The sequence below is a fragment of the Bubalus bubalis genome, chromosome 22, assembly GCF_019923935.1.
Source record: "Bubalus bubalis isolate 160015118507 breed Murrah chromosome 22, NDDB_SH_1, whole genome shotgun sequence".
Classification (NCBI taxonomy): Eukaryota; Metazoa; Chordata; class Mammalia; order Artiodactyla; family Bovidae; genus Bubalus; species Bubalus bubalis.
In genome coordinates, this window is record NC_059178.1 from 54,090,182 (window position 1) to 54,103,469 (window position 13,288).

Here is a 13,288-nt window from a genome sequence, read left to right on the forward strand (position 1 = left end):
GCTACTGCTGCTGCTAAGTCACTTCAGTCGTGTCCGACTCCGTGTGACCCCACAGATGGCAGCCCACCAGGCTCCGCCGTCCCTGGGATTCTCCAGGCAAGAACACTGGAGTGGGTTGCCATTTCCTTCTCCAACGCATGAAAGTGAAAAGTGAAAGTGAAGTTGCTCAGTCATGTCCGACCCTCAGCGACCCCATGGACTGCAGCCTTCCAGGCTCCTCCATCCATGGGATTTTCCAGGCAGGAGTACTGGAGTGGGGTGCCATTCCCTTCTCCGCCTGAATAGCTCAGAAAGAACTATTTCTGAATGACTGCAGTGAATGAAGAAAAAAAAAATCCTTTCTTATGCATTCCACCTCTGTATCCCAGCTTTATTCTTGAAGACCATAAAAATTCAAATCTCCTTTTCAAACACTCACTCCAACTACTTGAAGATAATCATAATTCTGACTTTAGTAGAAGAACTCATCTGAACATATCTTTGAAAATATAGCCTTCCATATCACAATCTGTTATTGGAGACACAAACAGGAGCTGTTTAGATCACCTATTCTTTTCCATCTGAGGAAAATAGCTTTAGTACCTCTCTCTCTTTCTCCCTTTTCCCTGCCTTCCTCTTTCCCTCCCTGTCTCCCTCTGGACCCCTTCTCCTTTTCTCTAGCTTTCTCTTCTTCTGTTCTTCCCTGGTTCCTTTATTCTCTTTCTCCTGCAGTCTCTCTCTTCCTTCTTCCCTCTCTGTCTCTCTCTCTTTCTGACTTCTTCTCATTTCTTTGTCTCTTCCTTTCTCTCTTCCTCACTCACATGTAGCCCACCATGCTTATATTCTTAGGCATATGAAGGCGTGCATAGTTAGATGCATTTCTATCCATGGCAATCAATAACTGGAACATTCTATCAGACATGTTCCTTTTGTATGATGTACATTTCTACATGCCTATATTCTAGCTCTCGGGATCCTGTAATACCTTGTGATTGCATTTTTCTACTCATATTTAAATCTCAAGTTCAGGCTATCTCTGACCCATATGTTGTGCCATCCAAAGTCATGAACATGATTTCTGATATGCTTTATAATAATTTCTCCCAAGAACTGCTGAGGCTTCCTTTTATTGACTTTCTTTATCCCTTGACAGACAAGATTTCCTGCATCCTATCCATATTACAGATATATCCGACCATTTTTTTCTCCCCCTCCTCTTAAGCTTAAATTCCTTGTCAAGAAATCAATAAAACTCATGGAAAATATATCCTTTTTATAATCTTCACAAGAGTCATCTGGCCCTAGAGCAGAATCAATGTATTTGACGTTAACCCGTGTACCAGGAAGCCAAGTTGTTTTGTTCACTTTATTCTAAAACTTTGTCAATTTTCAGCTTCACATAAAAACAAGAAATTAAAGTCCAACATTTATCCTCAAAATGTTCTGATTCTTAAAAGGATTCCAGTCACATTTGATATTTCCTTTTTATCTCTTATTTTCCTAATTATAAAATGTATTATTGATTCACCCCACATATTAATTTTTATTGAGTATTTACCATATTCAAATTAATATGTGCTAAACTGTATATATGGAAATGCATATCAGAAATTGTCTTTATAATAATGGAGTGCTCAGTTTATTACATTGGATATGTAATTCAGTGTTTACATTAGAAAATATTAAATCTATGCATTTTCTATCCCAAATAATTGATGTTTTTGAACTGTGGTATTGGAGAAGACCCTTGAGAGTCTCTGACTGGAAGGAGATCCAACCAGTCTATCCTAAAGGAAATCAGTCCTGAATATTGGAAGGACATATGCTGAAGCTGAAGCTCCAATACTTTGCCCACCTGATGTGAAGAACTGACTCATTTGAAAAGACCCTGATGCTGGAAAAGATTGAAGGCAGGAGGAGAAGGACATGATAGAGGATGAGATGGTTTGATGGCATCACTGACTCAGTGGACATGAGTTTGAGCAAGCTTTGGGAGTTGGTGACTCTCAGGGAAGCCTGGCGTGCTGCAGTCCACAGGGTCACAAAGAGTCGGACATGACTGAGCAACTGAACTGAACTGAATGCATTTTCAATAATATAATATTAATTACTTTTATTATCAAGGATAAAGAAATTATTTATTGACTTTTGTCTGAAAACATGGAGATGCCAGGAAAAAAAAAAAAAAAGAAACAGCCTCAAGAAGATATATTATTTTAGTTGAGGCCCCAGGAGAGAGCAGTCGCTGGATTATTTACAGTACAGATTGTCATCTAAGACAAAAGCATATCTTTGAATTGGATGAATCACGTTGATACACAGTTACTTTCCATATCTTCAGTAATGATTCTCCAGACATCAGCTACAGTATTTCATTACTCCACAGACATGAGGAAAATGTCCTCATAATTCTTAAGATCTGTTCTTCTTCCTTGCCCGATAAGAACCTATTCCTAAAGACAATTCAGATTTACCCTATGTGAGGAAAGGCTGAGTTTGGGATAATGCAGGTATGGTTTAGCCCAGACTCTACTCTTAGATGCTTGGTGCTAAATGCCCCACAAGTCAGGTATCCTGCCACAGCGATCTAATCTCTGTGAGTCTAATTTCTCTTCTATAACATAAATGTGGTACCTATTCCGTGCCTCCAGCAAGAACCATCTAGCAACTCCTGTAAAGATATTGGAAGAAATGTGTTGAATGCTTTGCTTCCTTCTGTTTAGAGTTAAATTTAGGGTTTTCACAACCTAAAACACTACAGTACTTTGTTTTCTTTTTTATTTTCACTAAAATTTCAGTTCCAGAAGGGCAGAAGTTCTTGTCTGTCTTGTTCACCACTGTTTTGCCAAGTGTCTAGAATACCCCATCCCATTATAAGTGCTCCATAAATATTTGTTGAATGAATAAATGAATGACTGAAGGATAAAATGAACATAGAATATGCCAGAAATACCAACAGAATTCATAAAAAAAAAAAAGAAAGGTTAGCATGGATACTATGGGCAATGAGACAACAATTAAGTGATTCATCATATCAATCAAATGATTTCCATGCAGTATTTGGAATGCAGTTAGTCTGAGTGTAACAAGCTTGCCCTACAAGCAGAAGCCTTGGAGTCAGCTGGGTTTAGGATCCTGGGGTCTTGCACGATGATACTTTTGTGACCTTAAGGCATTTAAGGTATTGCTATCTAAGCTAATAGAACCACATATATTGTCCCAACTGCTTTAAAAGGTTTATGTAAATTAATCTTCTGATAATCTCCTGTTTTCTGGATTTTCTACAATTGTTTTTATTGTGAAAAATGTTGGTAACAAAAAACAAACAAAATAGTCATAATAATATTTTCCTGAGGCTTCTGCTGTCAGTGTCCTTGCCCCCATAGAGGTATCACCTCACATCAGTCAGAATAGCCATCATAAAAAAATCTACAACAATAATTGCTGGAGAGGGTGTGGAGAAGAAGGAACCCTCATACACTGTTGGGGGGAATGCAAATTTTGTACAGCCATATGAACAGTATGGAGGTTCCTTTAAAAAACTAAAAATAGAATTACCATATGACCCAGAGCTCCCACTTCTGGATATATACCTGGAGAAAACCATAATTCAAAAAGACATGCACCCCAATGTTCATTGCAGCACTATTTATAATAGGCAGGACATGGAAGCAACCTAGATGTCCATCAACAGAGGAATGGATAAAAATGTAGTACATACATACAGTGGACTATTACTCAGCCATAAAAGAAGGACAATTAAAAAAAAAACTGAAACTGTGCTATTTTCAGAGATGTGGATGGACCTAGAGGCTGTCAGAGTGAAGTAGTAAATCAGAGAAAAGCAAATACCATATAACAACACTTATATGTGGAATCTAGAAAAATTATAGAGATAAACTTATTTGCAAAGCAGAAATAGAGATATAGTAAACATAAGGATATGAGGGGGTAAGGGGAAGTAGAATGGATTGAGAGATTGGAATTGACATTTATACAATACTATTGATGCTTTTGAACTGTGGTGTTGGAGAAGACTCTTGAGAGTCCCTTGGACTGCAAGAAGATCCAACCAGTCCATTCTGAAGGAGAGCAGCCCTGGGATTTCTTTGGAAGGAATGATGCTAAAGCTGAAACTCCAGTACTTTGCCACCTCATGCAAAGAGTTGACTCATTGGAAAAGACTGTGATGCTGGAGGGATTGGGGGCAGGAGGAGAAAGGGACGACAGAGGCTGAGATGGCTGGATGGCATCTCTGACTCGATGGACCTGAGTTTGAGTGAACTCCGGGAGTTGGTGATGGACAGGGAGGCCTGGCGTGCTGTAATTCATGGGGTTGCAAAGAGTCAGACACGACTGAGCGACTGAACTGAACTGAACTGAACTGATGTATAAAATAGATGAACAAATGACAACCCATGATATAGCACAGGGAATTCAATGCTCTGTGGTGACCTAAATGGGAAGGAAATCCAAAAAGAGGGAATATATGTATAAGTATAGGGCTTCCTATAGCAGCACAGATGGCATCACTAACTCAATGGACATGAGTTTGAGCAAGCTCTGGGAGTTTGAGCAAGCTCTGGGAGGCCTGGTTTCCTGCAGTCTATGGGGTCACAAAGAGTCAGACATGACTGAGCAACTGAACTGAACTGATAAGGGCTTCCCAGGTGGCACTACTGGTAAAGAATCTGCCTGCCAATGCAGGGGACATAGAGATGTGGGTTTGATCCCTGGGTTGGGAAGATCCCCTGGAGGAGGGCATTGCAACTCACTCCAGTATTTTTGCCTGGAGAACCACAGCCTGGTATTCTGCAATCCATGGGGTCACAAAGAGTCAGACACAACTAAAGTGACTTAGCACCCATACACGCATGTATACATATAACTGATTCACTTTACTGTACAGCAGAAACTAACACAACATTGTAATGTGACTATACCCAAAAAAAAATTAGTTAAAAAAATTGGGAAAAATTACAAAATAAGGAAAGACTTTGTTACATAAATAAACGAATGCTCCTATTATGAAGAAAGTGAAAATGGCTCAGTCATGTCTGACTCTTTGCAACCCCATGGATTATACAGTCCATGAGATTCTCCAGGCCGGAGTGCTGGAGTGGGTAGCCATTCCCTTCTCCAGGGGAATCTCCCCAACTCAGGGATTGAACCCAGGTCTCCCGCATTGCAGGCGGATTCTTTACCAGCTGAACCACAAGTGAAGCCCCATATTATGAAGAGTTTTTAGTAAATGTGTAGATATTGAATTTTACCAAATAGATTTTCACATTTTAATGAAATGTCTATGTGCCTATTCTATTTTACTGAGAATTTCCTCTTAACCCATTCTTAAGCTTCTTAGAGGAAAGAAGTAAGTTCAACATCTTAATTTTATAACTTCATTTTAATTTCACTGTTAGAATATTCATTGAAAATTTTATGTTCCTATCTTGCTAGCTGGTATTATGTGCAAGTTACACAAGCCATCTTAAACTAGGAAGACCTTGACTGGTGACTACTGGGGACACACAGAATGGTCAGAAGGATGAAATTGGACTTGTAGGACAGGAGCCAAAGGAGCTCTAATGGAGAGACAGCCAGTCACAGCCAGGCACACAAGAGAAGCGAGCTTGTTCTGAGGCCAAGACACAAGATTCCCAGAGAGAATGCCTCATGGCCCAGATGCAGCCTGTGCTTGTCCTTCCAGGATCCAGAACCCTGGCAGATGGGTCTGGGAACCGTGATGTTCCTTGAGAGGTGGGAAGGATCCCCTGGTGGGAAGATCCCTTCTATCAAAACTGTCCACAATGAGGAATCTCCCCAAGGGACAGTGTCACCAGTCAAACCCATGAACAATGCTCGGGAGATAAAAATAGAATCTGGGTAATAAAGTCTAGCCTTGTTTTCCTTTGTGCTTAGTCAGGTTTCACTGGCTCCAAGAATGCGGCAAGCAGAGGACTCACACCGGGCCTTTCAGACCTGGAGCAAAATGGAGCAAAATGGCGCCCGACACCTCAGCTGCCGGCGGTGGGCAGAAGCGCTTCACAGGACATCCGGTCAGCTCAAGATGGCGGCTGCCAGTGCAGAGACACTGCACCCAGCACGCCGATCTGGATGTGAACTGTACCAGTCCCGTGAGAACTGTTGAGATTCACCACAAAGTAGCCCCGCCCACCACCTGTTCCAGAGAGCATGTGTTCTGGAGCTTGGGCTCACATTTTCATCAGAGAGTATACCTTTCCTTGGCTTCTGCACCAAACTTGATCTCCAACTGACAGAAGCTAAAAGGACCCATATTGGAAGGTCAACGACAACACTAGAGCTGATTGGGGCAGATTGCAGACAGAATGCCCAATCTCACCATGAGTTTCACTTGAATTATTTTTCTTACCATTATTTTCCATATTGGATGAATGTTCTCATAGCTATGTAAAATTAATCTGAACACTTTTTTAGTTATTTTCTCTAGCACACTATGCAATATATGAATAACCTGTTCTTTAATGTACCAAGAAATGATCAGGTCTTAGGTATTTATTGGTTTCAGCAAACAATGACTGGAATTTAATTTTAATTTTTTCAGTGTCATCCATGATGATTAGTTTATTGCTTCAGGAGGTTAGTCGCTCAGTCGTGTCCGACTCTTTGTGACCCCACGGACTGTAGCCTGCCAGGTTCCTCTGTCCATGGAATTCTCCAGGCAGGAATACTGGAGTGCATGGCCATTCCCTTCTCCAGCATACCTTCCCAAACCAGGGATTGAATCTGGATCTCCTGCATTGCAGGAAGCTTTTTTACCACTGAGCCACCAGGGAAGCTCTTATTCCTTCATATCGTACTTAAAAAGATGAGGGCTTGAGCTAGGTTGGTCTCTCTTTTTAATTTAATTTTATATTCAACTTATTTAAACAAAAACAACAAAAAATTTCATCCATTTCTCCCATCCTTCACCCAGGGCAACTACCTATCCATTCTCCATATCTATGAATGTACTGTTTGTTTTTCTTTCTGAGAATCCACATGTAAGTAAAAACATACAGGGTTTGTGTTTCTACATCTGACTTATTTCACTTAGCATAGTACCTGGAGGCCCCACTGTGTCACTGCACATGGCTAGATTTCACTACTTTTAATGACTGAATAATACTCATATTTATATGTATGTATCTCACAATTTCTGTATTCATTCACCTACTAACAGACATTTAGGTTGTTTCCATATCTCATCTATTATAAATAAAGCTGCTGGAACATGGGGGTGCCTTTATCTTTTCTGGTTAGTGTTTTTATTTTCTTCAGATAAATACTCAGAAATGGTAGAAGAGGGCAGCAAAGGATGAGATGGTTGGATAGTATCACCAACTCAATGGACAATAATTTGAGCAAACTCCAGGAGATAGTGAAGGATGGGGAAACCTGGCATGTTGCAGTCCATAGGGTCACAGAATTGGACACAACTTAGCAACTGAACAACAACAACAATGGAAGTTCTAGGTTTAATATTTTGAGGAACCTCCATACTGTTTTCATAATGGCTTTACCAATTTACATTCCTATCAACTGTGCACAAGGGTTCCCTTTTCTCTGTATTCTTGCCAACATTTGTTATTTCTTGTTTGTTTGTTTTTTCATAGTAGCCATTCTAACAGGCATGAGGTGATGTCTCATTATGGTCATGTCTGTGTAATATTCACAGACATAGGCTTTGTGCTTAGGACAATGCCCAGAGTATAACTGCTGTTTTAATTAATAGCTTAATTAATTTGTTGAACTGTGAATGAATCTGCTGTCTCAGATGGTAAAGAATCTGCCTGCAATACAGGAGACCTGGGTTCAGTCCCTGGGTCAGGAAGATCCCCTGGAGAAGGGAATGGCTACCCACTTCAGTATTCTGGCCTGGAGTATTCCATGGACTGAAGAAACTGGCAAGCTATAGTCCATGGGGTGGCAGAGTTGGACATGACTAAGCGACTAACACTATTAAAACTGTTAACCTTAAAAACAGTTTTGATTCTATCTTTAAGGATGTGTTTCCATTCATTAAATTGTTCAGCATAACTTTATATGTAACACTATTTTCTTTACATTTAAAAATCATTACATATTTTGTTCTTTCATTTTCAATTGTATTTATAATTTACCTTCTTTGATGATTAGATCAGTATTTTCAGAAATACTAATGAGTCACTCCCGGACTCATCAATATTACTATTACTATTAGCTATTTTTTAATTTGCATGTACTTATAACTAGCATAACAATCCTTCTATTTTATTTCACTGAAAATATATTGTTGTTAAATAGTTTATTTATTTCTATTCTTGAGAAAATTACAGCAGTAAAAATTGCAAGTTCCTAATCCAGACAGATAAAATATATAGAAACTGTATTTGCAGCAGTTTACTTTAACCCCTCTGCACTTGAGTTTTTTTTAATCTTTAGAGTGATAAATACCTTTCAGGGTATCTGTAAGGATTAATGAAGGCTTACTTACAAAGTACACTCAATACATTCCATTCAATTTATCCTTTATTTTTAATAATGATATAATTTACTACCATGAATTTATATCTTGGTAAACTCTGAGTATATGGCCCATAGTATTTTCTTATCATGTACCTTTATTACATATTTTAATTAATCTACTGAACTTTAACTACTTCTTTGACCAAAATACACTTCGAACTGAGTAGTTGTTTTAAAAAAAAAGTTGTGGTTGGAATTTGACTAGTGCTTTACAATTAACATACAGCTATTACTACAAATTGTAAAATGTTATTTATTTCCGTCTGCCTTTTACAGGTCCATTAAAATTTGATAGTTTTTTTTCATATAGTGCTGTTATACATTTTTACATTTTTTAAATTGAGACATTTAACATTACCTAGAAAATAGTCACATTTGAATTACAAACATCTCATGAATATATTGTGGGCTTATAAGATATAATAAAGTATGACATATAGTTAGTGAAACTTTCCAAATTTTCACTTTCAAAGCCATCATTTCTTGGTGTTAATCTTTATGTATTTTAAAAACAATTCTCCATTTTGTGGTTCCTTGCCATCTATTTTATCTTCTATCTTTGTTGTGTAGGCTATTTTTAATCTCCTTTCAGTTTCAGAGAACTGCTATGATAAAGACATAAATTAATCTTCAGTTCAGTTCAGTTCAGTCGCTCAGTCGTGTCCGACTCTTTGTGATCCCATGAATCGCAGCACGCCAGGCCTCCCTGTCCATCACCAACTCCCGGAGTTCACTCAGACTCATGTCCATCGAGTCAGTGATGCCATCCAGCCATCTCATCCTCTGTCGTCCCCTTCTCCTCCTGCCCCCAATCCCTCCCAGCATCAGAGTCTTTTCCAATGAGTCAACTCTTCACATGAGGTGGCCAAAGTACTGGAGTTTCAGCTTTAGCATCATTCCTTCCAAAGAAATCCCAGGGCTCATCTCCTTCAGAATGGACTGGTTGGATCTCCTTGCAGTCCAAGGGACTCTCAGTAGTCTTCTCCAACACCACAGTTCAAAAGCATCAATTCTAGTTATGCCAAATATCATAATGAATCCGCCACAGGTATACATGTGTTCCCCATCCAAAGTTCAAAAATAAAATAAAATTAAAGAGAATCAAAAAAAAAAAAAAAGCATCAATTCTTCAGCGCTCAGCTTTCTTCACAGTCAACTCTCACATCCATACATGACCACTGGAAAAACCATAGCCTTGACTAGATGAACCTTTGTTGGCAAAGTAATGTCTTTGCTTTTCAATATGCTATCTAGGTTCGTCATAACTTTTCTTCCAAGGAGTAAGCGTCTTTTCATTTCATGGCTGCAGTCACCATCTGCGGTGATTTTGGAGCCCGAAAAAATGAAGTCTGACACTGTTTCCACTGTTTCCCCATCTATTTCCCATGAAGTGATGGGACCGGATGCCATGATCTTCGTTTTCTGAATGTTGAGCTTTAGGCCAACTTTTTCACTCTACACTTTCACTTTCATCAAGAGGCTTTTTAGTTCCTCCTCACTTTCTGCCATAAGGGTGGTGTCATCTGCATATCTGAGGTTATTGATATTTCTCCTGGCAATTAATCTTAAGGAGATCTAATATTCAAATAGTACTGAAGTGAACTCAAGTAAGCAGAAAGCTTTGCATTTGTTCTTTTTTTTTTTAATTTTATTTTATTTTTAAACTTTACATAACTGTATTAGTTTTGCCAAATATCAAAATGAATCCGCCACAGGTATACATGTGTTCCCCATCCTGAACCCTCCTCCCTCCTCCCTCCCCATTCCATCCCTCTGGGTCGTCCCAGTGCACCAGCCCCAAGCATCCAGTATCATGCATCGAACCTGGACTGGCAACTCATTTCATACATGATCTTTTACATGTTTCAATGCCATTCTCCCAAATCTTCCCACCCTCTCCCTCTCCCACAGAGTCCATAAGACTGTTCTATACATCAGTGTCTGTTTTGCTGTCTCGTACACAGGGTTATTGTTACCATCTTTCTAAATTCCATATATATGCGTTAGTATACTGTATTGGTGTTTTTCTTTCTGGCTTACTTCACTCTGTATAATAGGCTCCAGTTTCATCCACCTCATTAGAACTGATTCAAATGTATTCTTTTTCATGGCTGAATAATACTCCATTGTGTATATGTACCACAGCTTTCTTATCCATTCATCTGCTGATGGACATCTAGGTTGCTTCCATGTCCTGGCTATTATAAACAGTGCTGCGATGAACATTGGGGTACACGTGTCTCTTTCCCTTCTGGTTTCCTCAGTGTGTATGCCCAGCAGTGGGATTGCTGGATCATAAGGCAGTTCTATTTCCAGTTTTTTAAGGAATCTCCACACTGTTCTCCATAGTGGCTGTACTAGTTTGCATTCCCACCAACAGTGTAAGAGGGTTCCCTTTTCTCCACACCCTCTCCAGCATTTATTACTTGTAGAGTTTTGGATCGCAGCCATTCTGACTGGTGTGAAATGGTACCTCATAGTGGTTTTGATTTGCATTTCTCTGATAATGAGTGATGTGGAGCATCTTTTCATGTGTTTGTTAGCCATCTGTATGTCTTCTTTGGAGAAATGTCTATTTAGTTCTTTGGCCCATTTTTTGATTGGATCATTTATTTTTCTGGAGTTGAGCTGTAGGAGTTGCTTGTATATTCTCGAGATTAGTTGTTTGTCAGTTGCTTCATTTGCTATTATCTTCTCCCATTCTGAAGGCTGTCTTTTCACCTTGCTAATAGTTTCCTTTGATGTGCAGAAGCTTTTAAGGTTAATTAGGTCCCATTTGTTTATTTTTGCTTTTATTTCCAATATTCTGGGAGGTGGGTCATAGAGGATCCTGCTGTGATGTATGTCAGAGAGTGTTTTGCCTATGTTCTCCTCTAGGAGTTTTATAGTTTCTGGTCTTACGTTGAGATCTTTAATCCATTTTGAGTTTATTTTTGTGTATGGTGTTAGGAAGTGTTCTAGTTTCTTATCTTAATTATCTGCCATGGATCTGATGAGTATTCAGCCACTCAGTCATGTCTAACTTTTTGCACCCTCATGGAGTGTAGACTGCCAGGCTCCTCTGTCCATGAGATTTCCCAGGCAATAATACTGGAGTAGGTTGCCATTTCCTCCTCCAGGGGATCTTCCTGACCCCGGCATCAAACCCCGCCTCCTGTGTCTCCTGCATTGGCAGGCAGATTCTTTACCAATGAGCCACCTGGGGAGTGGGATCTGATATTACAGCATAAATGCAACATATTTTTAAGCAGTCAGATAGTTCCACAGACATTTTCCAGTGATCCTGTTTTTCTCGCTTTGCCTGAATTAAATGACATTATGCACCTGATATTTACAACTGTGTTCTGATTGGAACTTGCTCCAATGGATATTTGAAATTCAGGGAATAGAAGATAAACTGACACCTTTTCTGACTCCCTTGAGTTGTATGAATTGCCGTGGTAATGAGAAGGGATTGAAGAAGGAAGACACTGATGAATCACTAGGGTTTGTGAAACTTGGTGAGAAATTGCCTCTCTGAGTCACAACTGACCCAGAGCCTTGCCTGGTCCCCGTGGTCTATAAAATCTCCTATGACTCACTAAGCCAGAGAGCCATCATTCAGCCTTAGTATATGCTGGCGTATCCTCAGAGGAACAGAACAATTCCTCCCATTGTCTTTTTCCTATTCACTTTTTAAATGCTCCTTAAGAATAAACTTCTTGTCACTGATTTGAGTTTCTTTTCTGATGATTCTGACTTGTTCTTTCAGAGGAAGGTTTAAGCTTCTATCTTTCATGTACATTCTTAATTTATCCAGCTCTATTTTTATACAACACGCTGTCTCTTTATTTAGAATCAATATTCTTTTTATTTAAAAATGTGTGGTAAGTACCCTTTATGAGTCGCTTTTGCATACTTTAATTCAGTAACTGCTTCTATTTATTTAAATGGTTCTCTATATTCCTCACTGCTGGGGTTCCGAACCTAATGCCTGGATCTAATGCCTGATGTTCTGAGGTGAAGCTGATGTAATAATGACAGAAATAAAATGCACAATAAATGTAATATTCTTGAATCATCCTGAAACCACCCTCCCCCCACCCCAGTCCACGGAAAAATTGTCTTCCACAATACCAGTCCTGATGCCAAAAAGGTTGGGGTAGGCTGCCACGCTGTATGCTGAATTTTTTTCACACCATGAACAAGCAAATATCTGTGATATTTATCTAAGTCTGCTTTAGAGAGTTAAGTGCAGTCTTTGTTGAAGTAAATGTTCTTTTTCTTTTAACTTCTAAATATTTTTCAAATGATTTGTAGTGAATGGAGTTATAGATAATGCAATTTGTATTTATAATATGCTTTAAAGTTATGCTGCTTTCATCTGTCATTTGATCATCAAACTGATTATACGGAACATTTTGTTTGCATTGGATACCCACTTTAATTTTACTAAAGAAACTTAAGATCATTGTTGTCGTTCAGTTGCTAAGTCATGTGTGACTCTTTGTAACCCCATGGACTGCAGCACACCAGGCTTTCCTGTCCTTCACTATCTCCCTGAGTTTGCTCAAACTCATGTCCATTGAGTCAGTGATGCCATTTAACCATCTCATTCTCTGTTGCCCCCTTCTCCTCCTGCCCTCAATCTTTCACAGCATGAGGGTTTTTTCCAATGAATGTGTATATATACATATATATATATATATATATATATATATATATATATATTTGGACTGGTCATTAGTTTGAAGTAAATAAGCTATTTTTTTCTAAAACAAGTTTAATTGTCTCTTCAAGTTGA